At 38.1% G+C, this 13,863-nt stretch overlaps 1 protein-coding gene across 1 annotated transcript in view; it reads right to left on the reverse strand.

Annotated features, from left to right (window-relative positions):
• LGSN (lengsin, lens protein with glutamine synthetase domain) overlaps positions 1-13,863 on the reverse strand; it is a 292,498-nt gene that overhangs the window by 70,251 nt on the left and 208,384 nt on the right. The window contains exon 4 of the transcript XR_010158055.1: positions 7,550-7,664. The gene's annotated coding sequence lies outside the window, so the exon portion shown is untranslated. The remainder of the gene's footprint in view (positions 1-7,549; positions 7,665-13,863) is intronic.

The raw sequence follows: 13,863 nt of genomic DNA on the forward strand, positions 1-13,863 counted from the left end.
AAGAAAACAGTCTAAGCTAACTCATTATGTAGGCTTGCATAATTTTTTAATTAAGTCCTATTCACGTTTTAACCCGAATCTCCATAAAAGATTAGGCATTCAATTACATATTTATTATTTCCTAGTTACTTTCATCAGTCTGAGATATGATCTGCCATTTAAGAGTTCCTATCACTTTGAATTATATGTTTATAAAACAGAAGAGTCAAAAAATATAACTTAAATAAATGTGTGTGTTTAAAAAGGAATTACCCAGCTCACAATTTTTCAACTTATAAATAAGCAGTCCTGCTCTACCCTTAGTTGCTTCCCTGTCACTCTCCATGTGATCTATAGTAGAAATCTAGGCCTGACAGATGACAATGAGTAGGGTATGGGGAGCATTCCTACTCAAGCAGCAAGGAAGAGTATCGTAACTTCCCAGGAAAGGGAATGCTCTTTTGCAAAATATGAATGGTTACTGTGGTAGGCAGAATTCTAAAGAGAGATCCCCCAAGATTTCCTTCCTTTGGTTATTCAATCAAACTACTCTAGGTACTGCGGTGAAGGGATTTTGCTAATGCAACTAAAATCCCAAATCACTGATTTTAAAATACAAAGATTATCTGGGTGGGCCTAATCATATCCCATGAGCCTTTTAAAAGCAGTTTTCTCTGGCTGGCAGAAGGGAAATTCAGAGAGGTAGGAAGCCATTAGGATTCAGTGAACCATTGCTGGCTTGAAGACAGAGGAGGCCACATGACAAACAATGACAGCAACTTCTAGAAGCTGAGGGCAGCCCCCAGAGAACCACCAGCAAGGAAACAGGGACCTGAGTCCTACAGATGGAAGACACATTTGGTCAAAAATCTGAAAGAGCTTGGAAATACATTCTTCCCCATAACCTCCATATGACAGCCCAGCCCAAAATCAAAATGTTGGTTTTGGCCTTGTAAGACCCTAAAAGAAGAAAACTCACCCTGACTTCCAAGTTATAGAACTATGAGATAATAAATAGGTGTTGTCCCTAAATTAGTGGTAAACTTATTACACAGTAGTAGAAAATGAATACAGTGATAAAGGGCTAGAAATAAGCATGGCTTGGACTTCTCAGTAGCGAAGCTGTAGTTTAGAAGAAAATGTAAGTTGCTTTTGAAATTCTGAGGAAAAGCAATTTCAAATCCAAAACTATCTCTCCAGTCAAACTATCAAACAAACGTGAGGCTATACCAAGATATTCTGAAAACACAGTATTGTCATTATGAAGCCTTTCTGGGGAGGTTACTAGAAGATGTGCTCCACTACAAAGAAAGTAAACTAAAAAAGAAGAAATCATGCAGTTCAAGAAACAAGAGATCCTACTTATAGAAGAAGTGAAAAGAGTTCCCATGATGATGGCTGTACACAAGGCCCACAGAGAAATCACTCTAGAGGAAAGCAGTTCTGAAGGCCTGGGAGAGATTCTTCAGAATGGTGGACATTGTAAGAATGCCTGGTGGGTCTGAATGTATGAAGAGGAGATTTAGACAACTGGCTGAGAGTTTAGGGCCAAATTGATTATTAGTATATAGAAAGACAAGTAAATAGAAAAGAAAAAGAAAAAAAAACCTGTTATTAGCCCAAAGGAAAACAAAAAGTTGTAGTACAGAAAAAAATACTCATAGAATGATATTTGGCAAAGGAATAAATAGCATTTATAGTTAAGATACTATAAGCACACATAATACTGTAAACTTACAATGTGATAATGTGATTGTGTTAGAAATGCATACCACTATCGGTATTTTGGTTTAAAGTCTTATGTGTTCATCAAAATCTACCATTGTCCTCTATAGCATTGGCTCACAGGAAACCCAATCATTGTTTATAACTTAATTTCTAAAGGAAAATACATTCTATGACCTAAATAAGAGATTTACAATTACACTTTTGGAGCTGACACCATTATCCCACAAAAAAAAATAAATATTCCTTTAAAAAATTATTAGCAATATTATTATGCTAATGCTAAAAACATTAGCAATAGAAGGATGAAACCTAGACTCAGAAATATATGTTTTGGGTTGGGTAATTCTTTGTTTCCTCTTTAACAGATTTTAATAAGGTGGTTTCTTTTTTATTTCTTCTCTTTTACTTTTCTGTAAATTTTAAATTTTAAATGCGTATTCAATAACCTCACATCTGTGCCAGCTAAGATTGGGTTCATTTGGGAATAACAGAAAATCTAAAATAATAGTAGCTTAAACTAACTAGAATTTTATTTTCCACCAAAAATAAAATTTAAAGACAGGCAATTCAAGATTTGTAGTGTATTCCAAAGACACAGTATCTTCATGATGAGACCTGTCTTGGGAGGTCACTAGAAGTGTCAGAGATCCCTTTTCTTTATGTCTTATTACTCCACCAATCACAACCATTGCATTTTCCATATGAGCCAAGATAGCTATAGGTAGCAGATATCATGTTCTCATTTCAGGCAGCAGGAAAGCCCTGTTAGGTGGTCATGCCCCTCACTTTAAGATTACAACCTTCTGCTTACATCCCACTGGTCTAGAATTAATCACATGGCCACCTTACTCCAAGAAAGATTAGGAAGTATTGTCTACTGTGGGCAGCCATTTGTTCAGCTAGAAATCATGGGTTCCATAACCACAGAAGCAGCAAAGAATGGGCCAACCAACACTCTTTGGTCCAATATCTTTTACTTAAAAATTTTCTCCCACTTACTGAAAGACCATCCTTTTCATAAACTAAATTTCCAAAACTAAATGGTCTGTTTCTGGATTCTATATTCCATTCTGTTGATGCATTTGTTGAATTTACACTAATTCTGCATTGTTTCATTTACCACAAATTTAAAGTATACTTTTGTGATATTGTGACATCAGAAATATCTATTTGGTCTCTGTCCCCGGTTCCTGGCACATAACTCCTAAAACTCTTCTAATTTCCTGAGCAATAGGGGTGCTAGGTGAATATTTTGTTCTAATAAGGTCTTTGACACAGAGCTCCCAATCCCTTGAAATTTCCTGGGTGATAGGAGTGTCTCTTGTTTTAATGAGGCAACTCTTGGTGGGCGTCTGCATGGAGGTTGGTAACCAGAAAGACTAAGTCATGATTTAAAGCCTGGAACTTTTGAGCCCACCCCACCATTGTCCTGAAAGAGGAGAAAAGCTGGACATTGAGTTAATAATTGATCATATCTTCTTGAAAAAGCTTCCGTAAAAATCCCTGAACAATGGGTTTGGAGAGCAACTGGACTGCGGAACACATGGAGATGCTGAGCCCTGGAGAGGACGTGGAAACTCTGTACCCCTTCCCCCGTATCTTGCCTAATGCATCTGGCTGTTCATCTGTATCTTTTATAATATCCTTTATAATAAACTGGCAAAAAAAAAAAGTAAAGTGCTTTCCTGAGTTCTATGAGCCACTCTAGTAAATGATTAAATGATTTAACCTAAGGAGGAAGTCATGTGAATCCCAATTCATAGCCAGCCAGTCAGAAGTTCCCAGATTGCAGTTGGCCTCTGAAGTGGGGGCAATCCTGTGAGACTGAGCCCTTAACCTATAGGATGTGACTCTAACTCTAGGTAGATATTACCAGAACTGAATTGAATTATAGGCCTGGAACTTTCGAGCTCACCCCACCATCCTTTTGAAAGAGGAGAGAAGCTGGAGATTGAGTTAATGATCGGTCATGCCTTCTTGAAAAAGCCTCCATAAAAATCCCTAAACAATGAATTGGGAGACCTATGGACTGCTGAACACATGGAGAAGCTGAGAGGGGTAGCATCTCCTGGCGAAGTATGAAAGTTCCAGTCTTCAAATCATGGCTTAGTCTTTCTGGTTACCAGCCTCCATTCAGATGCCCACCAAAAGTTGCCTCATTAGAACAAGAGGCACTCCTATCATCCAGGAAATTTCAAGGGATTGGAAGATCTGTGCCACCAGAGACACCCAGTTGATGTTTGCTGGAGAATTAGTATGTGGGGAAAAATAAATCCTACCCATCTGGTGTCAGAAGTGAGGAACTGAGAATGAGTGGTGAGTAGGAGAGGGAAAAACAATTCATGGGGCAAATCTTACTTCATTATTTCTTTTCAAAATTTCTTAGTTTTATGTATTTTTCCTTACTGATTAATTTTAAAACCAGTCTTTTTTAAAACAAAAAAAAAAGAACTCCAAAGTACTTTGAATTTGCATTAACTAAATATTTGGGGGAAATTGACATTTTTATAATTTGGAGGGTTATAATAATATGGTTTACTATTGATTTAGGTCTTCTTTGTGCTCTTCAGTTAAGTTATAAGGTCTAATTTACTGTTCAGACATATAATTTCAAGGTCTATGACTTTTCTGCTTCAGTGTCTTTTCTAATCCATCATTATTCCATCAGTTCATTCACTCATTCATTCTTTCATTCATTCATTTGTTTTCCAAGATGGCTTTTTCCAGTATGCTTAAAAGGCTAGAGAGGTCTCTAAGATAAGGTACTGCTTATCTTACAGTGACACATTTCATGAAATAAGATAACTGATGCCAAAGTCTTTTGAAAATTTGGAAAATTACCACGTAAATATCTGTTCCATTCTTATACTCAATTAGTCACTAAGTGAAAACGTGTAAGCTGAATCTCACAATGACTAATGTTTCTGCAGCCTGCTTAAATAAGCGGTAACTTATTTAAAAATCCAAAATGCTTGCTAAGTCATATATGACTCATACAGCAGAGTTCATTAGTCAGGAATGACTTGTAGGGAAATATTCCTAATATTAGAAAAAGGTTAATTGTGTAAATAAGAAAATAAGATATAACATCAAGTCTGCTTCTAGCTCTTGAAAATTTTCTTAAAATTGGAGGAGAAACTCCTTTCTCCAAGTAAGAAAAAAACAAATAAAACCACTGATTTGTAACAAAAGAAAGCATAAATAAGCTAGTCATTCAATATTAGCCAAGAGCTGAAGAATATAGTCTAACGTAAATACAGCAGCTCAGGAGACAATGACCTTGAAAACTAGCAGCCACAAAAGAAAGAAGAGAGTAATATAAAAGTATGGACTGGGAGGCAGAGATGGGCAGATCACCTGAGGTCAGGAGTTCGAGACCAGCCTGGTCAACATGGCAAAACCCCGTCTTTACTAAAAACACAAAAATTAGCTGGGAGCTGTGGCGCATGCCTGTAATCCCAGCTACTCGGGAGGCTGAGGAAGGAGAATTGCTTGAATCCAGGAGGCAGAGGTTGCAGTGAGCCGAGATCACACCACTGCACTCCAGCCTGGGCGACAGAGTTAGACTCTGTCTCAAAAGAAAAAATATATATATGGAAATGTAATTAAGCATTCACAATGCAGGTCTACGAGCTCTTGGTGCGCATGGCATTCTAGTTTCTATTTTGATTTTTTAGTTAACGGCTCAACAAATATTTTGGATAATATCTCTACAAGGCACTAGTAGATGTTGAAGAGAGACAACACCTTATTGCACATCTGGCCTACAGTAATCTGCGTTTGGTAGGAGTCATGGAGCATTTATTTAGTATCTTAACCCAAAGTAGGATACTAACTACACTAGAAATGAAGATTTTTACTTTTTTTAATTTTTTTGCTTTTTTAAAATAGAGGTGGGGTCTTGCTGTGTTGCCCGGGCTGGTCTCGAAATCTTGGCCTGAAGCAATCCTCCTGCCTCGCCTTCCTAAAGCACTGAGATTACAGACATGAGCCACCACACCTGGCCAGAAGTATAGATTTTTAAAACTACGTAGTAAAGGCTTTCAAAGGGGAACAAGTTAATGCAAAGTTCTTTGGAAGAGTTAGCATTGGAATGCAGCCTTCAAGCAATCGAGAATTGTTCCTGTAAAGTTGAAGATAAGGAAAAGGGGGCAGAAGTCAAAGCACTGAGCTTACTGTGCACAGAAAAACAAGATGAATACTCAATTTAATGATGCATGAAGAAAGGAAGAGAAACAGGAGTCCTTTAGACCTTGATTTTCAAAGACCTTCTTACATGCCATAGGCTGCCCTCAAACTTTTGGTTGTTTTGTTGTTATTGACTTAAGTAAGATAATAAACTTAATCAGAACTGTGCTTTGGAATGATTCATTAAGAAGCCACTCTGTAATGTAAATTGTGAGAGTATTAAGGCAGAGACTGGAGACTGGGGGCTAAATTAGGAAATACTTGTAGCTGATGAGAAACATGGTTGGTAGAATTCTAAAAAGGCCCCTAAATTCCCAACCCTTGGTGTAAAAACACCTTCTCCTAGGTATTCAATCAAACATTAATCTAGGTGTTGCTGTGAAAAGATTTGTGATGCGGCTATGGCCTCAAATCAGTTAAGGTTGAGAAACATTCTAAGAGAGTCTGACCTAATCACAAACCCTTTAATCTGTGTTTAGAGGTCAGCAACAGGGAAGTTGGAGAGATTCAAACTATGATTGCAATTCCACAAGGGAGAGTTTTTCCACCACTGGCTTTGAAGATGGAGAGGACCACATGGCAAAGAATGCAGATGGCCTCTGGAAGCTGAAAGTGCCCTTGGCCAACAACCAGCAAGGAAACAGGAACCAGAGTCTTACAATAAAAAGGGCTTAAAATAACACAAATTTATGATAGCACAGCTTCTGTAGATGAGATGTCCTAACGACGTGATTGAGTTCTGTGCTCAAGTTATCATAAGACTGAAATCAAGGTGTTGGGTAGGCTGAGGTCTTCTACGGAGACTGGGAACAATCCACTTCTCAACACATTCTGGTGGCATTTAGGGATAAGCTGGTTTATCCAGGCCAGCTTCACAGAAGATGAATATAGTTCCATTTCAGTTATTAGAGACCTACCCAAAGATTTAGAAGAATGTTTGATTATTTGAAAGCATTTTAAAACTATTCATTCAACAAGGAAAAGTTGAAAAAGAGTTCAGTACCTGTCATGTAAATTATTAAGGTTGGTGCAGAAGTAATTAGCAAAAACCGCAAATACTTTTGCACCAACCTAATAATTAACTCATGAGGAATGGTAAAAGTGAGTAAGCTTTTTAGTTAAGAAAACTGGATTTATAGAGTTATTCTAGCTGTGTACTATCCAATTATTACCTTGATTTCTTTCATTCTTTCTTTGGTTATAATATGAAAGCAATTACTATATTAATTATTTCACAGGGTTGTTATTAGGACCAAATTTATTAAAATATACAAAGGACTTCACAAACTGGAAAATATTTTACAGATTTTTAATTATAATTATTACTGGATCTAGTCATAGTTATTTGTCTGCAAACCATAAATTATCTCAGTGCATTCAAATTAACCTGGTTGTGAAGATTTAAAATTTTTTACTTTATTTCCAGTTTTAATAAACAGCACACTGAAAATAGTGCCACAGGCACATCATAAAACTAACTACAAAGTAAACAGTTCAGGCCAGGGGTGGTGGATCACGCCTGTAATCCCAGCACTTTGGGAGGCCAAGGTGGGTGGATCACCTGAGGTCAGAAGTTCCAGACCAGCCTGGCCAACATGGTGAAACCCTCTTGCTACTAAAAATATAAAAATTAGCTGGGCATGGCGGCACACACCTGTAATCTCAGCTATTCAGGAGGCTGAGGCAAGAGAATCACTTGAACCTGTGGGGCAGAAGTTACGGTGAGCTGAGATGGTGCCACTTCACTCCAGCCTGGGCCACAGAGCCATCTAAAAACAAACAAACAAACAAAAACAAGTTCAGACGACCAATTGGTAAGTAAAACAATTGGTTTTTTATCCTAATAAAAAAGAATTTGCCATTCAATCACTAACATCCAAAACTATTTACAGTGCTATATTCTGAATATTTGTGTCCCTTCCACCCAAATTCATATGTGGAAATGTTAACCCCCAAGGTTAACATAAGAGGTGGGTCCTTTGAGAGGTGATTAGGTTATCAGAATGGAACCCTCACAAATGGGATTAGTGTCTTTATAAAAGAGACCCCAGAAAGATCCCTTCCCATTTCTACCATGTGAGGTTACTGTGAGATAACCCTGTCTGTGAGGAAGCAGACCCTCACCAGACACCAAAGCTACCAGTGTCTTGATCTGGGACTTCTCAAACTTCAGAACTGTGAGAAATACATTTCAGATATTTATTTGCCACCCAGTTTATGGTGCTTTCTAATAGCAGCCTGAAAAGATTAAGACAAAAGGAAGGAAAAAAAGCAGATATTTGCTTTATAAATATCTCTGTGTGTGTGTGTATGTGTGTCTGTGTGTGTCTGTGTGTGTGTGAGAGAGAGAGAGAGGAAGAGAGAGAGAGAGACAGAGAAAGAGAGACAGAAACAGAGACAGAGTCTCACTCTGCCACCTAGGCTGGAGTGTAGTGGTGCGATTTCAGCTCACTGCAACCTCTGCCTCCCAGGTTCAAGTGATTCTTGTGCCTCAGCTTCAAGCAGCTGGGATTACAGGTGCCTGCCACCATGCCAGGCTAATTTTTTGTATTTTTAGTAGAGACGGGGTCTTCCTATGTTGGCCATGCTGGTCTCGAATTCCTAGCCTCAAGTGAACCACCCACCTCAGCCTCCCAAAGGGCTAAGATTACAGATATGAGCCTCCACACTCAGCCTAAATATCTTAAATATGAATGTCAAAATAAAACTAACAGCAATCTAATGATCTTGACCACTTTGATTTACATGGAGACTAATAATTTTTTAAATGATGTTTCAATGACATATACTGTATAGTCTTTTTAAACCTAAGACTGATTACAGTTTCAATATATCAGAGAACATTTAAAGAAAATTGTGTCATTGCCTCAGGATTTTCCAATGTATAAAGAAAGAATTTCTTGTAATGACCTCGTAGATATGGTACTTAAGAGTAAGTAACAAATAGACAAATAATTTTAAAACAAGAAATGGTTGAGACAGAAATGACCTTCCTGGAAAATAAATGCAATTAGAAAGAAGAGTATTGTTATATGAAGTGAATTATATGAAGGATGTTTCTAGGCAAACAGTAGGTGGCAACATCTACACAGACTTGTTTTAGAAATGCTTGTATAACATCAAAACAAAACTTACAAGCTAATGATTCATGAAATAGGGAATTTTCCAAAACTCACATGTTAGTAGAGATATTTACGCGCAAATCCATTGTTTTGTATTCTTTCTATTTTGGAATGTCATGCTTATGCCTTATCACAAGGACTCCACTAAGATCAATAATCTTAAAAATGTTTTGTTTGGCCAGGTGTAGTGACTCACGCCTAGAATCCCAGCACTTTGGGAGGCTGAGGCAGGATTGCTTGAACCAAGAAGTTTGGGACCAGCTCTGGCAATATAGAGAGTCTCCATCTCTACAAAAACTATGAAAATTCACCAGGTGTGGTGGTACATGCCTCTAGTCCCAGCTACTTAAGAGGCTGAGGCGGGAAGATTGCTTGAACCTGGGACATCAAGGCTTCAGTGAGCCATGATCACACCACCGCACTCCAGTCTGTCTCTCTCTCTCTCTCCCTCTCTCTCTCTCACACACACACACAGACACACACACACACACAGACACACAGTTTTATTTGTGGGTTATATTAGAGACTGTTCATCTGTCTCTAAACAAAGGGATAGAATTTTGTTCCCCTCACATTTGTTGGCCAGATTAGGTGGTTGAATTAGATAAAAGTAAGGATTAAGGGAACCATGCAAACAGCTGGATTTTTTTTTTTAATGCCACAATATGACCTCAATTACTGGAGTTCACAGAAGTTGCAGAAGACACATCCGGTGGTCAAGAAAAGGGGAAGCTGCCTTAAGTTTCCTTTTCTCTTGTGAGCGCAACAACCTCCATCTGTCTTTCTCTGTAACGCTGAAGACAGACACGTGACCCTGGTTCTCACAGATGAACTTTCAAATCTAAAAAGCCATTTTAGGAAATAATTGGAAATGTCTCTGTAGCCTTTGAGCTCCAGGATATTTGTTTTCCAGAATGATGAGATTGGTTATTGAATGTTTTAGTGGTTGGAAACCAGAGAGTAGCTTTAGAGGCAAGCAGAGGCGCTGCTTTTTAACAGCAGAGGTCAGTAACACCAAAGGGGAAGGAAATTGAGCAGTCTGGACAGAAATTGCAGATTTCTGTTGCAGACCCAACAGGCAAGAGGCAATAGGCAACATCCTGAGACACACAGGAAAACCTGATCCTTAGTACCCAACAGGGTCTCCTGTGCAGAAAATGTTCCCATCCCTGGCAACAGTGCCTCCCTGGATATGCTCACAGATGTTTAAGACTCTCCCTACCAGAGAAATAGCTTCTATCACAGAGTATTTTGTAGGGAACCATAACAGAACATAAGGTGAAGTTTTCTACTATACTCTTATAATTATTGAAATTTTTCTTACTTCATTAATACCTGGACTTAGATTTCTCTTTTAGAAAGAAGCAGTTTGTAGCAAAAAAAAAAAAAAGAAAAAAGAATGTTTTTCACAGAAATAGAAAAAACAATCTCAAAATTTGCATGAAACCAAAAAAGAGCCTGAGTAGCCAAAGCAATCCTCAGCAAAAAGAACAAAGCTGCAGACATCACACCACCTGACTTCAAAATATATTACAAGGTTATAGTAACCAAAGCATCATTGCAGTGATACAAAAACTGACACATAGACCAATGAAACAGAATAGAGAACCTGGAAATAAGTCTACATATAAGGCAACTGATTTTTTTTATAAAGTTGCCAAGAATATACATTGGGAAAAGGGACACCGTTTTCAATAAATGGTGCTAAGAATACTGGATATTTATACACAGAAGAATGAAACTAGACCCCTATCTCTCACTACATATAAAAATCAACTCAAAATGGGTTAGACTTAAACATGAGACCTCAAACTATAAAACTACTAGGGAAAAAACCTAGAGAAAACACTTTAGGGCATTGGTCTAGGCAAAGACTTTATGGCTAAGACCTTAAAAGTACAGGTAACAAAAATAAAAATAGACAACGGTACCATATTAAACTAAAAAGCTTCTGCACAACAAAGAAAACCATCAATATCATGAAAACACAGCCTGCTGAATGGGAGAAAATATTTGCAAACTGCTTGTCTGACAAGGGACTGATATCCAAAATACATAAGGAACTCAAACAGCAAAAAAAATAAATAAATAATCCCTTTAAAAAGTGGGCAAGAGGTCTGAATAACATTTCTTGGATGAAGACACACAAATGGCCAGCAAATACATGAAAAAATGTTCAACGTCACTAATCATCAGGGAAATGTAAATTAAAACCAAAATGAGATACCATCTTACCCCAGTTAGAATAGTTATTATTAAAAAGACAAAAACATAACAGATGCTGGTGAGGATGCAAAGAAAAGGTAACTCTTGTATGCTGTTGATGGGAATGTAAATTAGTACAGCCACTAGGGAAGCAGCATGGCGATTTCTCAAAAAAACTAAAAATAGAAATACCATATGATCTATCACTACTGGGCAATTATCCAAAGGAAAGGAATCAGTATGTTGAAGAGACATCTGCGCTCACATATTTATTCCAGCACTATTCACAACAGCAAAGACAGAGAATCAACCTGTGTTCATCAACAGATGATTAAAGAAAATATGATACATATACACAATGGAATACTATTTAGCCATAAAAAAGAATGAGATAATACCATTTGCAGCAACATTGATGGAAGTGGAGATCATTATGTTAAGTGAAATAATCCAGACCCAGAAAAACAAATATTGCATGTTCTCACTCATATATGGGAGAAAAAAAAAAGTTGATCTCTTGGATGTACAGAGTAAAATGACAATTACTAAAGACTAGGAAGATAGGTATGGGTGTGGGTGTGGGTGTAGGGGAGGAAAAAGAAAGAATAGTTTCTAATGTTCCATAGCAAAGAAGCGTGACTACAGTAAACAACAATGTATTGTATAGTTCAAAATAGCTACACAGAGGACTTGAAATGTTCCCAACACATAAAAATGATAAATGCAAAAGGTGATGTGTATCCTAAATACCCTGACTTGATGGTTACACATTCTATGCATATAACAAAATATCACATGTACCCTACAAATACATACAAATACTATGTATCAATTTAAAAAAAATGAAAAATAAAATATCCCTACATTCTCTTGGCAAATATGTATTGAGTGCTGGGCACTGTTCTAAGTACTTGAGGCACAAAAGTGAAGAAAATGTACTTTGTCTCTTTCCTCATGGTAATTAGTCTAGTAGGGGCAGGCAGAAATTGAACAACAAAAATAGTACATCCTATGCCAGGTGGTGTATTCATTTCTTCGGGCTGCCATAACCAAGTACTGTAAACTGGGTAACTTAAAACAACAGAAATTTATTGTGTCATTAATTCTGATGGCTGGAAGTTCACTCAAAGTGTCCACAGAGCCATGCTGTCTCTGAAACCTGGAGGAAAATCTTCCTGGCCTTTCTCTCGCTTCTAGTCGTTTGCTGGCAATCTTTGGCATTCCTTGGCTTGTAGATGCATCACTCCAATACTCTGTCTTTTTGTTTTGTTTTGAGATGGAGTTTCACTCTTGATGCACAGGCTGTTGTGCAATGGTGCAATCTCAGCTCACCGCAACCTCTGCCTCCCAGGTACAAGCAATTCTCCTGTCTCAGCCTTCCAAGTAGCTTGGATTACAACATGTGCCACCATGCCTGGCTGATATTTTTTGTATTTAGTGGAGACGGGGTTTCACCATGTTACTCATGCTGGTTGTGAACTCATGACCTCAGGTGACCCACCCACCTTGACCTTCCAATGTGCTGGTATTACAGGCGTGAGCCACTGCTCCTTGCCAGTACTCTGTCTTCACATGGTGTTATTCCTGTATCTGTTCACATATTCTTCCTTCTATGCACATCTATATATATATGTCCAAATTTCCCCTTTTTATAAGGACACCAGTTATATTGCACTAGGGCCCACCCTAATAATCTCATCTTGACTACATCTGCAAACACTGTATTTACAAATAAGATCACATCCTGAGATCCTGAAGGTTAGGACTTCAAACTTTCGTTTTGGGGAAAAACAATTCAACTCATAGTCCACATTTTAAAAAATAATAGTAAAGCAGGCCAGGCGCAGTGGCTCATGCCTATAATCCCAGCACTTTGGGAGGCTAAGGCAGGAAGATCACGTGAAGTCAGGAGTTCGAGACCAGCCTGACCAACATGATGAAACCCCATCTCTACTAAAAAAATACAAAAATTAGCTGGGTGTGGTGGCTCGTGCCTGTGATCCCAGCTACTCGGGAGGCTGAGGTGGGAGAATCGCTTGAACCTGAGAGGCAGAGGTTGCAGTGAGCTGATATCATGCCACCGCACTCCACCCTGGGCGACAAGAGCAAAACTCTGTCTCAAAAAGTTAAAAAATTATAAAAATAAAAATAAAGCAGAGTAAAAGAAATAAAAGTAACAGTCAAGAGATGAGGCATGTTTAGGTAAGGTAGTCAAAGATGTGACATTTGGATAGAGAAGGTAAGATGTGAACAGACACTGAGGAATTGTGCCATGCATATACCTAGGAGAGGAGATATCTTCTCCTGAAAATATAGGATGTTAAGTGCCAAAATTGCAACATGACCAATTGTCTTCCAATCTTTAAAGCATCTTTATGGTTACAAAGAAAGGTAAGTTAAAATTACAACCCCCAATTTTTTTTATACTTTTAAGTTTTAGGGTACATGTACACAACGTACAGGTTTGTTACATATATATACATGTGCCATGTTGGTGTGCTGCACCCATTAACTCGTCATTTAACATTAGGTATATCTCCTAATGACATCCCTCCCCCCTCCCCCCACCCCACAACAGGCCCCGGTGTGTGATGTTCCCCTTCCTGTGTCCATGTGTTCTCATTGTTCAATTCCCACCTAT

Source organism: Pan troglodytes, chromosome 5, assembly GCF_028858775.2.
Source record: "Pan troglodytes isolate AG18354 chromosome 5, NHGRI_mPanTro3-v2.0_pri, whole genome shotgun sequence".
Taxonomy (NCBI): Eukaryota; Metazoa; Chordata; class Mammalia; order Primates; family Hominidae; genus Pan; species Pan troglodytes.